The following is a 14,586-nucleotide window of genomic DNA, read 5'->3' on the forward strand; positions in this document are numbered from 1 at the left end:
ATGGGGTGACAATTTTCTCTTTGTGTTGCACCTGTGGCCTCTCGTTGTTCTGCCGCCTGCCTGCGTCGGCTCACACAGCGTCAGCAATGGAGACACCACAGCAGCAGCTTTGAAAGTCCCATTTCAGGTGACAGTGTGGTATAGATGTGCTGTCTGATCCTATCGCGTTAATGTTTGATACGTTCTTGGTAAAATCTCGTTATATTCTAAACGGAGTTTCGGATGTGGGAGGGGGAGGTTCCCCCTTCGCCTCTGTGTGTTACAGTGCGGCCATCAGCCTGTGCTGGGGAGCGTTCAAAACCAGAGTGGAGCTGCGGCTGAGCCCTCGGTCGTTCCTCGTGGGGTGTTTTGTTCCTGTGGCAGCGGCGCTGAGATGCCGGGCGCTATTACTGGGCAGTGTTACCAGGCGGTGTTACCAGGCAGTGTTACCAGGCAGTATTACCGGGCAGTGTTGCCGGGCGGTATTACTGAAAGAATGAACAAACCTCTAATCATGTGAAAGGCAGAAGCAAACCCCAAGTTTCTGAGGGTGTTTGGGACCCCACGAAGGGCCATCACTGACACAGCTGTGAAGGAAACAACCAGTGCAGGTCCCTGTCCCTGGAGGCTGGTGAAGGAAAGACTTGGAGACACTGGTTACAGGTGGTGAGGGCCATGGGGAGGTGGCTCTCATCCCATGTCAGCCCTTGATGTTTGTTCATCACCGGAATGGCTGAGCCCTGACCCCTCGACCTGGTAGATTTTTCTCAAATGCTTTTCAAGGCTTTTCCTGTGGTCAGTGTGAGTGTTTTGTGTTTTGGCGTTGGGTTTTATGTCAAGTGCTGTTGCTTTAACTGCAAACCTCTGGTTTTCTGTGGAGGTGGAAATGCCTGTGAGTTCCTCACAACTCATCCAGCTTCTTTCATACACCTGGCAATGGTCACCAATCACCTCAACGTCCCAGTCCCACACTTGCTTGAATCCTCTATTTGGATCCGTACCCATCACTCCAGGAGGTTCCTGCATCCACCAGGCTCATGGATGATTCCTGAGGTCCATCCAAGTGTGGGCAGTGCAAGAGAGGAGCAGAGCAGGGTCAGCTCATGGGCCATGGCTGAGCACAAACACCCCAGCAGCAGCCATTCCCCATCTCCCAGGCACAGCCATGCCCACAGGATGCAAATGTCACTGCCATACATGAGTAGCCCAAGAGAGGCCTTTCTTCCTTCCATATTCCCAGGAAAATCTTCCACCTGTTCCTCCTCCAGCTGCAGACATCAACTGCTTTCCATTTCTGGGCTCAGACATGGCTGGAAGGGTTCACTGAAGCCATCAGCCATCTCACTGCTTCTCCCTGACAGGCCCTGACCCTCTCCCACACCTACACATGGCCAATCACAGCTGCTCAGGCCTCCCGCTCTTCAGAAGAGGCCTCGAGCTTCTTGGTTCTTCCTGGTGCTTCTTATAAATTTCCTCGCTCTCTCCATAGTTCATGGTGAGCTTTCTTCTCCATAACAGCCCCTTCATGACCATGCTGTACTAAATGGTTGTCTCTTTATGATCGTTTGTGCAGAAAGGGCAGTCACAGGACAGCACCCAGTGTGTCAAACTGATGCCGAGTGAAATGCCGTAACGACCTGATGAGTTCCCCCTGTGTCTGTGTCTCTCCTGGAAGGAGTCTGTCCCGAGAAGGGGATCCAGCTCCTGCCACTCTCTGCAGAGGCACATGAGCAGTGTCTGTGCGCCTGGGGACACAAAGGGTGACTTTTCCTAGACCACCCTTTTCCAAACTAAATGATTCTATGATGTTATGATTCCATGATTTGGTTTGAAACCATTTAAATTCCCACTACCCGCAGCTTTCTTCAAGGGCGGTTGTTGTGTGGCACAGCTGTCCTGGCTCTCCAGGCAGGTTGGGCGCTGGTTTGGTGCCTGCATTGGGAGTTTTCCCTTTCCTGGGGTAAAAGGCTGTTGAGGAGAGACAGTTGTAGAGATTTGGGTCACAGGGGTTTGAAGCAATCCTGTCAAACTCTGAGCAGGCTGAGCTTTGGAGCCAAGGGGAAACTGATATGCTCTGAAGGATGCTTTTGAACAGTGGTACTGTCACTAATAGCAGTAACAGGGAACTCATTCTCAACAACACTGTCACCTGCATCTCCAGTCTCTGCAGTGCCAGCTGTGCAGCAGAGTCTGGAGTCCTGAGCTCCCTTCATCTGCCCTGTGTGACACGTGGTAAATTGAACTACCCCAGTCAAATGGCTGGTTTTGATTCTCTTCACAGCCTGAAGCACCACATGGGTCAGGAGATGAACCAGGATACCCAAAGAGGACTCGCATGCTCTGCACTTACAGTTTAGGTGTTCCCGGGAATCTCAGCAGACACGTCACGCTGATATCTGGATTCAAGGAGCTGGTCAAGAGCCTCGTCTGCATTTCTGTAACGGTGGCTTTGCTGCCTGGCTGATGCGCAGGCTCTGTACGTGGATGCTGACACCTCTTGAACAACCTGCTCTGAAAGAGTTAACAACATGGGCTATGTGGGACAGGATTTGGCAGCCCTCAGCAAAACTCCCAGCACTTACCAACTGGTAAAAGGAGATGTGCTGGAACTTGTTGGTCTCAGGCCATGGGAAGGATAGAGGCGAGAATCTTAATTGGAAGGAATGGAGAGTGTTGATTTCATGTTTAGATAAGGTTCACAAGTTAATAAAGCTGTCCTGTAAAAGGGGACTCTTGTTTTTGCACAGGGAAGACTGCTTGGGTTGAGGTAGCAACAGTTTAAGAAAATGTCCTAGAACAGCCTTCTGTGCATGTCTGGTGCACAGTGTGAACCCATCAGCCTGCACCGCACGGACAGAAACACCGATCAGCTCACAGCACGGTGCTGAGGAGAAGTATAAATGTACGTAAAGCAAACGAATAAAGCGGACATTTTGTTTGCACCAAACTGCGTCCCATCTCTCAATCGCGGCAGGTGTCCCCAGGATGTCACAACGGGGCCCTGGGGAACGGAGGGGGTCCCCATGGTGTCACAATGAGCCCTGGGGGCAAAGGAGGATCCCCAGGATGTCACAATGGGTCCCCAGTGACAAGGGGGGTCCCCATGGTGTAACAATGGGCCCTGGGGACAAAGGGGGGTCCACCGGATGTCACAATGGGTCCACAGTGACAAGGGTGGTCCCCATGGTGTTACTATGGGCCCTGGGGACAAGGAGGACATCAGGATGTCACAATGGGCCCTGGGTACAGTGGGGGGTGCCCAGGATGTCACAATGGGCCCTGGGGACAAAGGGGGTCCTGGGACGTCACAATGGGTCCAGGGGACAATCGGGGGTCCCCACAGTGTCACTATGGGCCCTGGGGACAGGAGGGGGTCCCCAGGATGTCACAATGGGCCCTGGGGACAATGGGGGGTGCCCAGGATGTCACAATAAGCCCTGGGGACAAAGGAGGTCCTGGGACGTCACAATAGGCCCTGGGGACAAGGGGGGTCTGCACGGTGTCACAATGGGCCCTGGGGATAGAGAGGGTCCCCACGGTGTAACTATGGGCCTTGAGGACAAAGGTGGGTCCCCAGGATGTCACAATGGACTCTGGGGACAATGTGGAGTCCCCAGGATGTCACAATGGGTCCTGGGGACAAGGGGTTCCCCAGGATGTCACAATGGGCCCTGGGTACAATGGGGGGTGCCCAAGATGTCACAATGGGCCCTGAGGACAAAGGGGGTCCTGGGATGTCGCAATGGGCCCTGGGGACAAGGGGGGTCCCCACGGTGTCACAATGGGCCCTGGGGATGAAGGGGGTCCCCATGCTGTAACTATGGGCCTTGAGGACAAAGGTGGGTCCCCAGGATGTCACAATGGGCCCTGGGAACAATGGGGGGTGCCCAGGATGTCACAATGGGACTTGGGGACAAGAGGGGGTCCCCAGGATGTCACAATGGGCCCTGGGGACAAAGAGGGGTCCCCAGGATGTCACAATGGGACCTGGGGACAAAGTGGGGTCCTGGGATGTCACAATGGGCCCTGGGGACAAAGGGTGTCCCCAGGATGTCACAACGGGGCCCTGGGGACAAGGGGGGTCCCCACGGTATCACAATGAGCCCTGGAGACAAAGGAGGGTCCCCAGGATGTCACAATGGGTCCCCAGTGACAAGTGGGGTCCCCAGGATGTCACAATGGGCCCTGGGGACAAGGGGGTCCCCAGGATGTCACAATGGGCTATAGAGACAAAGACGGTTCCCATGGTACCACAATGGGCCCTGGGAACAAAGGGCGTCCCCATACTGTCACAATGGACTCCGGGGACAATGGGGGGTCCTGGGACGTCACAATGGGGCCTGGGGACAAGATGGGGTCACCAGGATGTCACAATGCTCCCTGGGGACGAAGAGGGGTCCCCAGGATGTCACAATGGGCCCTGGGGACAAAGAGGGGTTCCCTGAATGTCACAATGGGTGCTGGGGACAAGGGGGGTCACCATGGTAGTCACAATGGGCCCCTGGGGACAAACTGGAGTCCTGGGATGTCACAATGGGCACTGGGGACAACGGGGGGTCCTAGGACGTCACAATGGGCCCTAGGGAGAAAGGAGGTCCCCAGGATTTCACAATGGGCACTGGGGAAAAGAGGGCTCCCCACGGTGTCACAATGGGCCCTAGGGACAATGGGGGGTCCTGGGACGTCACAATTGGTCCACAGTGACAAGGGAGGTCCCCATGATGTTACTATGGGCCCTGGGGACAAGGGGGACATCAGGATGTCACAATGGGCCCTGGGTACAATGGGGGGTGCCCAAGATGTCACAATGGGCCCTGAGGACAAAGGGGGTCCTGGGACATCGCAATGGGCCCTGGGGACAAAGGGGGTCCCCTTGGTGTCACAATGGGCCCTGAGGATGAAGGGGGTCCCCACGCTGTATCTATGGGTCTTGAGGACAAAGGTGGGTCCCCTGAATGTCACAATGGGCCCTCGGGACAATGGGGGCTCCTGGGATGTCACAATGGGCCATGGGGACAAAGCGGGTCCCCATGGTACCACAATGGGCCCTGGGGACAAAGGGGGTCCCCATGGTGTCACAATGGGCACTGGGGACAATGAGGGGTCCTGGGACGTCACAATGCGCCCTGGGGACAAGGGGGATCCTCATGGTGTCACAATGGACCCAGGGGACAACGGGGGGTCCCCAGAATCTCACAATGGGCCCTGGAGACAAAGGGGGTTACCAGGATGTAACAATGGGCCCTGGGGACAATGGGGGTCCCCTGAATGTCACAATGGGCACTGGGGACAATGGGGGTCCTGGGATGTCACAATGTGTCTTTGGGAGAAAGGAGGTCCTCAGGATGTCATAATGGGCCCTGAAAATAAAGGGGGTCCCCACGGTGTCACAATGGGCCCTGGGGACAAGAGGGTCCCCAGGATGTCACAATGGGCTCTGGGCACAAAGTGGGGTCTTCAGGATGTCACAATGGGCCTTGGGGACAAGGGGGGTCCCCACGGTGTCACAATGGGCCCTGGGGACAAGGGGGTTTCCCAGGATGTCACAATGGGCCCTGGGGACAATGTGGCGTCCTGGGATGTCACAATGGGCCCTGGGCACAAAGAGAGGTCCCCAGGATGTCACAATGGGCCCTGGGGACAAAGAGGATCCCCAGGATGTCACAATGGGCCCTGGTGACAAAGGGGGTCCCCATGGTGTCACAATGGGCCCTGGGGACAATGGGGGGTTCTGGGATGTCACAATGGGCCCTGGGGACAAAGGGAGGTCCCCAGGATGTCACAGTGGGCCGTGGGGACAATGAGGGGGTCCTGGCATGTCACAATGGGCCCAGGGGTCAATGGGAGTCCCCACGCTGTCACAATGGGCTATGGGGATAAAGGCGCTCACCACGGTGTCACTATGGGCCCTGGGGACAAAGCGGGGTCTCCAGGATGTCACAATGTACACTGGAGACAAAGGTGGGGTCCCCAAGGTGCCACAATGGGCCCTAAGGACCAAGTGGGGTCCTCATGGTGTCACAATGGGCCGTGGGGACAAAGGGGGTCCCCAAAATTTCAGAATGGGCCCTGGGGGCAAGGGGGGTCCTGGAATGTCACAATGGGCCCTGGGGACGAAGAGGGGTCCCCTGAATGTCACAACTGACCCTGGGGACAAGGGGGGTCTCCATGGTGTCACAATGGGTCCTGGGGACAAAGTGGGGTCCTGGGATGTCACAATGGGCCCCAGTGACAAAGGGGGTCCTCACGGTGTCATAATGGTCCTTGGGGACAAAGGGGGTCCCCAGAATGTCAGAATGGGGGATAAAGGGGGCTCCCCAGGATGTCGCAATGAACACTGCGGACAAGGGGGGGTCCTGGGATGTCACAATGGGCCTTGGGAACAATGAGAGGTCCAGGGATGTCACAATGGGACCTGGAGACAAGGGGGGTCCCCAGGATGTCACAATATGCCCTGGGGACAAAAATGGCCCCTGAATATCACAATGGTCCATGAGGAAAAGCGGGGTCCCCGCAGTGTCGCCATGGGCCCAGGGGACAAAGTGGGGTCCTGGGATGTCACAATGGGCCCTGGGGACAAAGGGTTCCCCATGGTGCCACAATGGGCCCTGGGGACAGCGGGGGGTCCCCAGGATGTCACAATGGGCCCTGGGGACAAAGCGGGGTCCTGGGATTTCACAATGGGCCCTGGGGACAAAGGGGGTCCCCATGGTGTCACAATGCGTCCCCAGTGACCAAGGGGGTCCCCAGGATATCACAATGGGCCCTGGGAACAATTGGGGGGGTCCTTAGATGTCACAATGGACTCCGGGGACAATGTGGAGTCCCCAGGATGTCACAATGGGCCCTGGTGACAACTGGGGGGTCCTGAAGATGTCACAATGGGCCCTGGGGACAAAGGGCTTTCCCCAAAATATCACAATGGGCCCTGGGGACAACGGGGGGTGGTGGGACGTCACAATGGGCCCTGGGGACAAAGGGGGGTCGTGGGACGTAACAAGGCGCCCTGGGGACAAAGGGAGTCACGAGAATGTCACAATGGGCCCTGGGGACAAAGGGGGGCTCCCCAGGATGTCACAATGGGCTTTTGGGACAAGGGGGGTCCCCAGGATGTCACAATGTGCACTGGAGACAAAGGGGGGGTCCCCACGCTGCCACGATGGACCCTGGGGACAAGGGGGTCCCCAGGATGTCACAATGTGCCCTGGGGACAAGGGGGATCCTGCGATGTCACAATGGGCCTTGCGGACAATGGGAGTCCCCAGGATGTCACAATGGGCCCTGGGGACAAGGAAGGGTCCTGGGATGTCACAATGGGCCCTGGGGACAAAGAGGGTTCCCCTGAATGTCCCAATGGGCCCTGGGGACAAGGAGGGTCCACACGGTGTCACAATGGGCCCTGGGGACAAAAGGGTCTCCCCAGGATGTCACAATGGGCTCCAGTGACAAAGGGGTCCCCAGGATGTCACAATGGGCCCTGAGGACAAGGAGGGGTCCTGGGATGTCACAATGCACCCTGGGGACATAGACGGGTCCCCAGGATTTCAAAATGGGTTATGGGGATAATGGGTGGTCCTGGGACATCACAACAGGACCTGGGGACAAAGGGGGTCCCCAGGGTGTAACAATGGGCCTTGGGGAAAAAGGGGGGTCCCCTGAATGTCACGATGGGTCCTGGGGACAAAGGAGGGTCCCCAGGATGCCAAAATGGACCCTGGGGACAAGGGGGGTCCTGGAATGTCACAATGGGTTCTGGGGACTAAGGGGGTTCCCAGGATGTCAAAATGGGCCCTAGGGATAAAGGGGGTCCCCAGGATGTCACAATGGGCCCTGGGGACAAAGAGGGTCCCCATGGTGCCAAAATGGGCCCGGGGGACAAGGGGGTCCCCCGGATGTCACAATGGGCCCTGGGGACAAAGTGGGGTCCTGTGAATGTCACAATGGGCCCTGGAGACAAAGGGGGTCCCAACGGTGTCACAATGGGCCCTGGGGACAAAGGGCGGTCCCCAGGATTTCACAATTTGTCCGGGGGACATAGGTGTCCCCAGGATGTCACAATGGACTTTGGGGACAAAGGAGGTCCCCTGGATGTCACAATGGGACCTCGGGACAAAGGGGGTCCCCATGATGTCACAATGGCCGTGGGGACAAGTGGGGTCCTGGAATCTCACAATGGGTCCTGGTGACAAAAGGGGTCCCCAGGATGTCACAATGGGGCCTAGGGACAATGGGGGGTCCGGGGATGTCACAATGGGCCCTGGGGACAAAGGGTGGTCCTGGGATGTTACAATGGGCCCTGGGGACAAAGGGGGCTCCCCAGGATGTCACAATGGGCTCTGGGGACCAAGGGGGTCCTTAGGATGTCACAATGAGCCCTGGGGACAAATAGGGGGTCCCCAGGATTTGATAATGGACCCTGGAAACAAAGAGGGGTCCCCTGAATCTCATAATGGGCCCTGAGGACAAAGGATGTCACAATGGGCACTGGAGACAAAGGGGAGGGTCCCCACGATGCCACGATGGGCCCTGGGGACAAGGGGGTCCCCAGGATGTCACAATGGTTCCTGGGGACAAAGTAGGGTCCCCAGGATGTCACAATGGGCCCTGGGGACAATGGGGGGTCCTGCGATGTCACAATGGGCCCTGGGGACAAAGGGAGTCCCCAGGATGTTCACAATGGGCCCTGGGGACAACGGGGGGTCCTGGGATGTCACAATGAGCCCTGGGGACCAAGGGGGCTCCCAAGAATATGACAATGGGCTCTGGTGACAAAGGGGGTCCCCAGGATGTCACAATGGACCCTGGGGACAATGGGGGGTCCTGCGATGTCACAATGGGCTCTGGGGACAAGGGGGGGTCCTGGAATGTCACAATAGGCCCTGGGGACAAAGGGGGTCCTCAGGATGTCACAATGGGCCCTGGGGACAGAGCGGGGGTCCCCAGGATTTCACAATGGGCCTAAGGACAATGCAGGGTCCTGGGACGTCACAATGGGTCCTGGAGACAAGGGAGGGTACCCAGGATGTCACAATAGACCCTGGGGACAAAGAGGAGTCATGAAGGTGCCACAATGGACCCTGGGGACAAAGGGGATCCCCATGGTGCCACAATGGGCCCTGGGGACAAAGGGCATCCCCAGGATGTCACAATGGGCTCTGGTGAGAATGGGGTCCCCAGGATGTCACAATGGGGCCTGGAGTCAAGGGGGGTCCCCACGGTGTCACAGGGGGCCCTGGGGACAAAGTGGGGTCCTGGTATGTCACAATGGGCCCCAGTGACAAAGGGGTTCACCATGGTGCCACAATGGGCTCTGGGGACAAAGGGCGTCCCCAGGGTGTCACAATGGGCCCTGGGGTCAAAGGGGGTCCCCAGGATATCACAATGGGCCCTGGGGACAAAGGGGGTCCCGACGGTGTCACAATAGGCCCTGGGGACAAAGGGCGTCCCCACGGTGTCACAATGGACCCTGGGGCAAAGGAGGGTCTCCATGATATCACAATGGTCTCTGGGCATAAGGGGGGTCCCCAGGATGTCACAATGGGCGCTGGAGACAAAGAGGGTCCTGGCACATCACAATGGGCCCTGGGGGCAAAGCAGGTCCCCAGGATGTCACAATGGTCCCTGGGGACGATGGGGGGTCCTGGGATGTCACAATGGGGCTTGGGGACAAAGGGTGCTCCCCAGGATGTCAAAATGAGCCCTGGGGACAAGGGAGGGGCCTGGGATGCCACAATGGCCTCTGGGGAGAAGGGGGGTCCCACCCTGTCACAATGGGCTCTGGGGACAAAGGGGGTCCCCACAGTGTCACAATAGGACCTGGGAACAATGGAGGGTCCTGGGACGTCACAATGGACCCTGGAGACAAGGGGGTGTCCCCTGAATCTCACAATGGGCCTGAGAACAACCAGGGTCCCCACGGTATCACAATGGGCTCTGGGGACAATAGCGGTCCCAAGGATGTCACAATGGGCCCTGTGGACAAAGGGCGTCCCCAGGATGTCACAATGAGCCCTGGGGACAAGGGGGGTCCCCAGGATGTCACAATAGGCCCTGGGGACAATTTGGGTCCTGGAATGTCACAGTGGGCCCTGGGGACAAAGAGGGTCCCCACGGTGTCACAATGGGCCCTGGGGACAAAGTGGGGGTCCTCATAGTGTCACAATGGGCCCTGGGGTCAAAGAGGAGTACCCTGAATGTCACAATGGGCCCTGGGGACAAGGGGATTCCTGGGATGTCACAATGGGCCCCAGTGACAAAGGGAGTCCCCATGGTGCCAAAATGGGCCCTGGGGACAAAGGTGGCTCCCCAGGATGTCACAATGGGCTCTGGGGACCAAGGGGGTCCTAAGGATGTCACAATGAGCCCTGGGGAAAAATAGGGGGTCCCCAGGATTTCGTAATGGGCCCTGGAAATAAAGAGGGGTCCCCTGAATGTCATAATGGGCCCTGAGGACAAGCGAGGTCCCCATGGTGTCACAATGGGGTCTGGGGACAAGGGCGGTCCCAAGGATGTTACAATGGGCACTGGAGACAAAGGGGGGGTACCCGCAGTGTCACGATGGGCCCTGGGGACAAAGGGAGTCCCCAGGATGTCACAATAGGCCCTGGGGACAAAGGGGGTCCCCAAGATGTCACAATGGGTCCAGGGGACAATGGGGCATCCTGTTACGTCACACTGGGCCCTGGGGACAAAGAGGGGGTCCCCAGGTTTTTCACAAAGGGCCCTGGGGACAAAGAGGGGTCCCCTGAATGTCACAATGGGCCCTGGGGACAAAGGGGGCTCCCCAGGATGTCACAATGGGCTCTGGGGACAAGGGGGCTCTGCAGGATGTCACAATGGGCTCTGGGGACAAAGGGGTCCCTACCCTGTCACAATGGGCCCTGGGGACAAAGGAGCGTCCTGTGATGTCACAATAGGCCCTGGAGACAAAAGGGGTCCCCATGGTGCCACAATAGGCCCTGGGGACATACGGATCCCCAGGATGTCACAATGGTCCCTAGGGACAAAGGGGGGTCCCCTGAACAGCAGAATGGGCCCTGGGGACAAAGGGAGTTCCCCAGGATGTCACAATGGACTCTGGGGACACGAGGGGTCCTGGGACGTCACAATGGGCCCTAGAGACAAGGGGGGATCCCCAGGATGACGCAATAGGCCCTGGGGACAATGAGGGGTCCTGGGATGTCACAATGGGCCCTGGGGACAAGGGGGTTCCCGACAGTGTCAGAATAGGCCCTGGGGATAGAGGGGCGTCCTGTGATGTCACAATGGGCCCAGGAGACAAATGGGGTCCCCATGGTGCCACAATGCGCCCTGGGGACAAGGAGGGGTCCCCAGGATTTTACAATGGGCACTGGGGACAAAAGGGGTCCTGGAATGTCACCATGGGCCCTGGGACAATTGGGGGTCCCCAGAATGCCACAACGGGTCTTGGGGACAAAGGGGGGTCCCCAAGATGTCACAATGGGCCTTGGGGATAACGGGGGGTCCTGGGACGTCACAATGGGCCCTGGTGACAAAGGGGGGTCCCCAGGACGTCACAATGGGCCCTGGGGACAATGGAGAGTCCTGGGATGTCACAATGGGCCCTGGGGACAAAGGGGGTCCCCACGGTGTCAGAACGGGTCCTGGGTATAAAGTGGAATCCTGGAATGTCACAATGGTCCCCAGTGACAAAGGCGGTCCCATGGTGCCACAATGGGCCCTGGGGACAAAGGAGGGCCCAGGATTTCACAATGACCACTGGGGACAAAGGGGGGTCCCAGGATGTCACAATGGGCTCTGAGGACAACGGGGGGTCCTGAGACGTCACAATGGGTCTAGGGGACAAAGGAGATCCTCACGGTGTCACAATGGGCCCTAGCGAGAAAGGGGGGTCCCCCGAATGTCACAATGGGCCCTGGGGACAAAGGGGGGTCCCCGGGATGTCACAATGGCTTCTGGGGACAATGGGGGGTCCTGGGATGTCACAATGGTCCCTGGGGAGAAAGGGATTCCCCAGGATCTCACAATGGGCCCTGGGGACAAAGGGGATCCCCAAAGTGTCACAATGGGCCCAGGGGACAAAAGGGGATCCCCACAGTGTCACAATGGGCCCAGGCGACAAAAGGGGGACCCCAGGATGTCACAATGGGCCCTGGGGACAATGGGGGGTCCTGGGACATTACAATGGGCCCTGGGGACAAAGGGGGTCCCCAAGATGTCACAATGGGCCGTGGGGACAATGGGGGGTCCTGGGACGACACAATGGGCCCTGGGGACAAAGGGCGACCCCAGGATGTCACAATGGGCCCTGGGGGCAATGGGGGGTCCTGGGATGTCACAATGGGCCCGGGGGACAAAGTGGGGTCCTGGGATGTCACAATGGGCCCCAGTGACAAAGGGGGTCCCCATAGTGCCACAATGGGCCCTGGGGACAAGCGGGGGTCCTGGGATGTTACAATGGGCCCTGGGGACAATGAGGGGTCCTGGGATCTCACAATGGGACCTGGGGACAAGGGGTTAGGGGGTTGTGTTAGGGGTTGGAGGATTAGGTGGTGCAGGATTTGGGGGTGCAAGGCTGGGGGAGCAGGATTTTGTGGGGCCTGATTTGGGGCTACAGGGTCTGGGGTTGCAGGTTCCAGGGGTGCAGGATTTGGGGGTTCAGGGTTTAGGGGTGCAGTGGTTTGGAGTGCAGTGTTTTGGGGTGCAGGGTTTGGGGAAGGAGGATATGGGGGTGCAGGGTTTAGGGTGCAGGATCTTGGGGTGCAGGGGTTTGGGGTGGAGGGCTTGGTAGGGCAGGATTTGGGGTTAGAAAGTTTATTGGGTAGGGCTGGGGGTGCAGGATTTGGGGGTGAAGGGGTTGTGGGGTGCAGGGTTCTGGGCTGCAGGGTTTGGGAGATCGGTACGTGGGGCTGGAGGATTTGGGGGTGCAGGGTTTGGAGCAGCAGGATCTGGGGGTGCAAGATTGGGGGTAGCAGGGTTTTGGGGGAGCAGGATTTAGGGGTCAGGCTTTAGGGGGACAGGGTTTGGGGGGCAGGGTTGGGAGGGATGATTTTGGGGTGCAGGGTTTAGGGCAGCAGGATGTTGGGGTGAAGGGGTTTGGGGTGAAGGGTTGGGTAGGACAGGATTTGGGGTGCAGGATTTTAGGGTGCAACTTGTGGGGGCAGGATTTGGGGTACAGGGGATTGGGGGTCCAGGGTTTGGGGGTGTAGGATTTAGTGGAGCAGAGACTGGGGGTGAAGGTCTTGTGGAGGCAGAATTGGGGGTGCAGGTCTTGGGGAGGCAGAATTGGGGGTGCAGATTTTGGGTGTTCAGGACCTGGGGGTGCAGGATTTGGGGATGTAGGTTTTTGGGGGTAGATTTTGGGGTGCTGGGTTCGGGACATGGGTCTGGAGGATTTGGGGGTGCAGGGTTAAGAGGTTTAGCATTTTGGGGTGCACAGTTTAGGGTGCACGTTCTGGGCATGTATGATTTGAGAGTGCAGGGCTTTGGGGTACAGGATTTGGGGTGCAGGGTTTTGGGGTCAGGATCTGGGGGTGCAGGGTGTTGGGGAGAAGGATTTGGGGGTGCAGCATTTTGAAGTGCAGGGTTTGGAGGAGGGAGGTTTTGGGGGTGAAGGATTTGGTGGTTCAGGTTTTGGGGGTGCAGTGTTAAGGGGGTGGAGCATTTGAGGTGCAGGATTTGGGGGTTCAGGATTTGGGGGTGCAGGGTGACCATGCTCCTCCCTGAGGGGATGGGGGGAGGGGGCGGGGCCAAGGGCTGGTTTGAGGGGGCGGGGCTGAGGCGGCGAGCTGCGATTGGCCGGCCGGGACGCAGCGGCCGTTCCCGCCTGAGCCTTGGGGCGGAGCCAGAGCGGGAGTGCGGGGGGCGGCCGGGCCAGGAGCCGCCCGCAGAGCGCCCGGAGAGCGGGCTTCGGGGACTCTGCCCGGGAACGAGCGGCAGGAGGAGAGGAGACGGCCCCAGCGGTACCGGGTGAGCTTCTGGCTGGAGCCTGGGAGCTGTTCCTCCCAGTGAGGGCTGTCGGGCACTGAACGGGCTGCCCAGGGCAGGGCTGGAGCCGCCATCCCGGGAGGGGTTTCCACAGGAGCTCCTGAGGGCCGTGGGCAGCGCCGGGGGGTTGTGCTTGGACTCCAGCACCTTCAAGGTGTTTGACACCCAAAGGGATTCTGTGGCACACTCCATTTTCACATTGCCATGGAGCCCGGAGGTCCCAGCGGGGTTTGGATCAGCGTGTTCTGGAACATTCTCAGTGGTCGGGTCTGTGTGCAGAGTGTGGTGGGAACGATAAGAGAGGAGATGGAGAGAACAGTGGGGAGGTGAAGGAGCAGGAGTGGAGGTGAATACCAGAGAGAGCGAGTGTGTGCGGATCAGCAGTGATCACCCCAAATCAGGCACCCCCAGTTCCTACACCCCATACCCTACACCCCAAATCCTACCGCCAAAACCGTGCAATCCTTAGTCCTGCCCCTCACACCTTGCACCCCCAAACCCTGCACCTCAAAACCCTGCACCTCAAACCCCTACACCTCCAAATCCTGAACCCTTTAACCCTGGACCCCCAGATCCTCCCCCCAAATGAATGCACCCCCAAAACCTGCACCCCCAGATCCTGCTGCCCCATACCCAGCA

At 58.6% G+C, this 14,586-nt stretch overlaps 1 long non-coding RNA gene across 1 annotated transcript; it reads right to left on the bottom strand.

Moving 5' to 3' along the window:
- Window positions 1-1,196: 1,196 nt before the first annotated feature.
- LOC136111824 (uncharacterized) lies at window positions 1,197-14,336 on the bottom strand. Its single transcript, XR_011742204.1, has 4 exons — window positions 13,927-14,336; window positions 2,562-2,628; window positions 2,330-2,490; window positions 1,197-1,947 (listed from the first exon to the last, which is right to left on the bottom strand). It is a non-coding gene; the product is annotated as an uncharacterized lncRNA (long non-coding RNA).
- Between the last annotated feature and the right edge of the window lie 250 nt (window positions 14,337-14,586).

This window comes from Patagioenas fasciata, chromosome 22 (genome assembly GCF_037038585.1).
Source record: "Patagioenas fasciata isolate bPatFas1 chromosome 22, bPatFas1.hap1, whole genome shotgun sequence".
In the NCBI taxonomy this organism is placed as follows: Eukaryota; Metazoa; Chordata; class Aves; order Columbiformes; family Columbidae; genus Patagioenas; species Patagioenas fasciata.